Consider the following 6,048-nt stretch of genomic DNA (forward strand, 5'->3'; position numbering starts at 1 on the left):
CAGAAACTTATATGCAATATCCCGAGTTTTCTAGATTATAAGAAGTTCAGGCATCAAATCTCTAGGCCCAGATCTTTATATGGTAACAGGAGCTAAAGGAATTTTGAAAGTTATCTCTTGCCAATCAATGCCTGGCTTTCACGAACACTGTCTTTCTGAGAACATAAACACCTATATTGAATATCACAAGCCAGAAACCTAGTCCTTCTTGCTATTTCTTCTCCACGCCCTGCCTTCCAGAGCAGCCGGCAGAGCAGCCCTCGCTACCCACAGAATCCCAATTCAGCTGGGACTCCTACGGTGTGCCACCTCTCTGTGGAGCTGGCCCTGAGACCAGGAGGGTAGGGCAGAGCCTCTCATCAACTGCTCTCTCTAGGGCTTGCTTCTTTCATCCTTGGACCCAGGAGCATCTAAGTGGCCATCCAGTGATCTCCTCTCAGGTAGCAGAAAAACAGACCAGCTACCAAAAAAACTGGCTCAATAGGTATTCTTTCAAGATCAGTTCTTCCTGCTTCTCAGCTCCTTACTTAAGGGCCAACACTTTGACCAAGTTCTCCCGGGTTCTAATATGCCCCACCTCTCCCAGTCTAAACAGCTCCCAGCCTGAAGTAGGGGTTGTACGCATTTTCTGCGACTGCCATAATAAATCACCACAAACCAGGAGGCCCAAAACAACAGAGCTTGATTCTCTCACAGTTCTGGAGACCAGAAGTCCAAAATCCAGGTGTCATCAGGGCCATGCTCCCTGAAGGTGCCAAGAGCTACAGGGAAGGATCCTTTCTTAGCTCTTTCAGCCTCTGGGGTCTCTTGGCACACAGTGGTGTTCCTTGGTTCGTGATGGAATCACCCCAATCTCTGCCTCGTCTTGACATGGGCCTCTTCTCTCCTGTGTTTCTCTTCTCTTATAGGGACACCAACCAATAGATTTAGGGCCCACCCTAATCCAGTATGACCTTTTTTTTTTTTTTTTTTTTTTTTTTTTTTTGAGATAGAGAGAGCGTGTGCATTAGCAGGGGAGAGGCAGAGAGAGGGAGGGAGAGAATCTCAAGCAGGCTCTATACTCAACACAGAGGCTGACATGGGGCTCGATCCCACAACCATGAGATCATGACCTGAGCCAAAATCAAGACTGGGACGCTTCACTGAGCCACCCAGGTGCCCTATGACCTCATCTTAACTTAATTACATCTACAAAGACCTTGCTTCCAAATAAAGTCACAAATAAGGTTCCAGGTGGACATAAGTTTTGGGGTCAGGGGAGCAGTATTCAACACTACAGGGTCTCATGGGTCAATGCTTCCTAATATTGTTCTCACTCTGGTGGCAAAACCCCAAGCAGATTAGGTGCTCAGGAAGAGAAAGGCGCCTGTTCATCCTGCCCCATTCTGCCAAAATGTACCATATTTATGTGCAAGCTGTGTGGGTTTTCATAATAGCCTTACACATACCTTCCGAAGGTAACAGCGCCTGCAAACACTGGCCTGTGGCATTTGCTCCAGGCTCACCCACACTCCCTGCTTCTGGAACAGCCCTTCCCCTGGTCATTTATGCCCCTTTGCTTATTTGTTTATACCCTTTCTTGTTCCAAAAAGGATTTCGGGCAGATGGTTTTTATTACCGGGCTAAATGAACACAGCAAGATCCTGTAGCAAATACAGTGCTCTCCGCAAACATAAATTTCCATGAAACCAACATGAAAAAACCCAAAAGCACTTGGAAATTAAAATGATGGTGTTAAGTTTGACATCGGGCTCCTTTCTTATTTTCGTTGACTTTCTGAAACATATTACATTCCTCGCTGCTCTGGTTTTGCAAGCTTTGTGCGTTCTTTCTTATTTCCTGGTTAACCTCTTTATGGAAGAGGCCCCTGGTCAAAGAAGGGAGATTCTTGAGCTAAAGGTGGAGATTAAAGTGTCTTGTTTTAGGGCACAAACTCTAGAAAGGAGATTGTGAGGCAAGTCCATCAGGGCATAAGCACACGTCGCTCCGTACTTCTCAAACTGAATATTCAGAGTATTCCTCTCCCTTTGGTAAAGGGCCTGATGGTGTCTGAGTGTGTCCTGAGAGCCTGACTTTCTCATCCACATGCTGCCTGATCTGTGGCAAATGAGATATTCTGAAAGCGTTTTAAGCTAGGACCCAGCAAAGCCATGCTGGTCGCTCAGCTGCGATGGACGTAAGCCAGGAATGGAACTGGAGAGCAAAGCTTTTCTGAAAATCGTGCTGGAACCCACCCTTGTTCACTCACCAAATCTTGATGGAGCGCTCAGTGCCCGCCTGCAGACCTCCACCCAGAACCCACTTGCTCCTCACCGCTGCCTTTTCCGATGGCTTGAGGGAGGGCTGGTGACCCTGGGCGGGCAGCCTAGGGAGGAAGGAACTTGAGCTTGGGTCAGAGGCCCAGATTTTTCTATGATCAGCTGTAAGGACTGGACAAGATGCCTAGACTTGATAACAGATGACTCACAGAGTCGTCTGTATGATGAGATGATAGTCTGTGTGCAAGCCCTTGGTAAATTAGAAGGCGCAGGAAACCCGGAGGTGTGACACCAGCATCAGCCGACTTTCTACACCATGAGGGGGTAGCAATTAGGAGGAATCCAGGGTGGGCGAGTCTAGAATGGCAAGTGGATGACCTGGCGGTCTTCGCAGGCCCCAGCTGATGCTTCGCAGGTCCCACAATGGGGCTGCGTGGCTGCTGCTTCTGCGGTGGCCCAGCTGCCGGCACCTGGCTGAGTAGGAACTTCCCACAGCGCACCCTTGAGGCCAGGAGGGCTCACTGCAGGGAGGCCACTGTTCCACGGCCTTAAAGCTTCTGATAGTCCTTGGTCCCCCTAGGTGGACCAGGGTCAGGCTTTGGGCATTTGGCTCTCAGCACTATCTAGAACAGAGACAAGAGGAAAGTGTTGTTTGGGTTAATGTCTGAGAATATTTATTCCAATGAAACTCCTTGCACATAAACTAAAGAACTACTGCGAGCACAATGGATGGGGCGGTCCCACTCAGAATGGCTAATATAAGACACACAATTTGTGAGTGTGCGTGTGCGTGTGTGTGTGTGTCTTTCATTGTGGTAAAATACAGGTAACATAAAACTTACCATTTTAATCACTTTTCATTGTATAGTTTATGGCATTAAATACATTCGCATTGTACAACCATCACCACCATCCATCTCCAGAACTTGTTCCTCCTCCCAAAAGGAAATCTGTCCCCATTAAACTCTGACTCCCTATCCCCGCTCCCCTGCCCCCGGGAACCACTGTTCTACTTTCCGTCTCTATGAATTGGACTCCTTTAGGGACCTTAGATAAGTAGAATCACATAATATTTGACTCTCATGACTGTCTTATTTCACTCAGCATAACGTCTTCAAGGTTCATGTGGTAGCGTGTGTCCAAATTTCCTTTCTTCCTAAGGCTTATAAATAATACTCTACTGCATGGATAGACCTCATTTTGCTTATCCATGCATCCATCATTGGACATCTGGATTGTTTCCACCTTTAGGCTACTGCGAATAATGCTGCTATAAACATGGATGTACAGATATCTGTTTGAGTTTCCAATTTCAATTCTGGTGATCTCTTAATATTTAAGACATAATTCTTTGGTTGTCACATGTCAGGTAATCTCTGGGCACTCTGACTGTGAAGTTACTAGTATCTATTTCGTCCGAAAGGTTAAATCTTCCTGTGTCCAGAGTATGAAAGACCAATTAGCACATACAGGATCATGCTGATATGTGTGTTGCTGAGATTGCTGACAGCTAAATTATGGGCACCAGATAAAAAAAAAAAGTGAGGTCATGTCTTACAGATGTGTTGTTTAAATTTCAGAAACTTCTCATTTCACACCAAGTGGCCAGCATTAGCCAAAATATTTACGTTCAGACAACATCAGAGAAGCCCAGCTTGAACTAAGATCTACCTAGTCTTCCAGGATAAAAGCATAAACAGGGGTGGTGGGGGGGGGGTGCCTGGGTAGCTCACTTGGTTGAGCTTCTGACTTCAGTTCAGGTCATGATCTCACGGGGTGTGAGTTCGAGCCCCGTGTTGGGCTCTGTGCCGACAGCTCAGACCCTGGAGCCTGCTTCAGATTCTGTGTCTCCATCTCTCTCTCTGCCCCTCCCCCATTCACGCTGTCTCTCTCTCTCTCTCTCTCTCTCTCTCTCTCTCTCTCAGAAAAAAAAAAAAAAAAAGGAGCAGGCAGGGAAGGAGCTTCCTCCACCAAGCCTGCTCCTCTGTAGATAACACCATGGTCAATGCCAGGACCCCAAAAGGACCCCAAACCAGGACCATAGCAACCGGGCACCCACAAGAGCCCTCTCCGTGAAAGAGTGACAAAAACTCTCCTTGTGCAACAGGAGCCCAGCAGCTGCCAGCACATTTTGGAGATGTGATTTATATATATGGGGATATGAGCCCAGATACTAAGGCCAGTCTGCCTGGGTTCAAGTCTTGCCTCTGCTACTTAAAGCTGGATGACATTGGACAGGTCATTTATCTCCTTGAAGCCTCCATTTCTCCAACCATTAAATGGTATTAATAGTAGTGCCTTGTAAAGCAAAGGGCTATTTTGAGGGTTAAGTTAGTAAATATACGTAATGTGCTTAAAATCACATGTAGCACACAGTGGGTGCTATGTTAGTGTTTGGCATCATTTTATTATCATAATTACTGATAAGAGGAATCCACCAAAGTCAGGCCTCTGTCAAGTTAACGTGAAACCTAGAACAATGGTTTCCACTGGAGTCTAGTGGCTTTGACTAGATATGCTGCCAATAAATTTAGCAAGGTCAAGTTTTGCAATGGCCTTTACCCCCAGGAAGAGAGCTGAGAGTCTGCTAACTGCAGACCCAAAAGGGGCCTGAACCCCAAACCACAGGCCTACTGCATATATAGCTTCCCTTTCATTAAATTGTTCATTCAACAAACTTTTTACCAACTTCCTAATGTGTGTCAGACCTTAGCCCAGCTCTATGAGGAATCAAAAAATGAATCAAGCTTCAAAGACCAATTGAGAGCAGAATAAAGGTGATATATTCATCTGCCCATCCACCCATCTATCCCTCCATCCATCATCCATCCATCCCTCCATCCATCTATCCATCCATCTATACATCCATCCATCTCTCCATCCATCTATCCATCCATCCATCATCCATCCACTTATCCATCCATCTGTCCATCCATCTACCCATCCATCCTTCCATCTATCCATTCATCATCCATCTGCCCATCCATCCATCTATCCATCCATCCATTCCTCCATCCACCTATCCATCCATCTATCCATCCATCCATCTACCTATCCATCCATCCATCCATCCATACATACATACATACATCATCCATCCACTTATCCATCCATCCTTCCATCCATCCATCCATCCATCCATCCATCCAGCTGCCCATCCATCCATCCATCTATCCATCCATCTATTCATCCATCCACCCATGCATCCATTCATCTAATGTGAAGTATCTACTGGCTTCTATCATATCCACAAGGACAGAGGTCACCCTAACTCAATGGAATGATTTTAGGGATGTTAGGAAAATGCTCAAGACTTCTTTTGCCCAGTTCTCCTTTGCATCCTGATTGGTGTTTGAAATTTCACTATTAAATCTTTATACCTTATATTTAAAAATACCTCCCGGGTGTGATAAAATGTTAAGCCATAATGAGTCATTTGCACCTGAGAGCTTTAAAAAAGGGATCCAAAACTGGACTTTGATGGCACGTCGAAGAAATGAGGATGAGGGTTGTGGGTGGGAAAGGAGGGCTGGAGCCCCCAAGCCTAACCTCCCTGCCTGCCAACTGTCCCTGGTGCAGCTGGCTTTGCATGCCTGTGACCCCCCACACTCTGAGGGGGCAGGAGTAGTGTCTGTCTTGCTCACCAAGCACCCTGTTGCTGACATGTGCTGGAGTTCAATAAATATTTAATGAATGAAAAAAAATGAATCGATACATTTATACACAGATTGAGTCATACAGTGAACCTGTAACTTTGCCCTCTGGCCCAGGAAAGGTTCATTCGTCCATC

This window comes from Acinonyx jubatus, chromosome C2, assembly GCF_027475565.1.
Source record: "Acinonyx jubatus isolate Ajub_Pintada_27869175 chromosome C2, VMU_Ajub_asm_v1.0, whole genome shotgun sequence".
Taxonomy (NCBI): Eukaryota; Metazoa; Chordata; class Mammalia; order Carnivora; family Felidae; genus Acinonyx; species Acinonyx jubatus.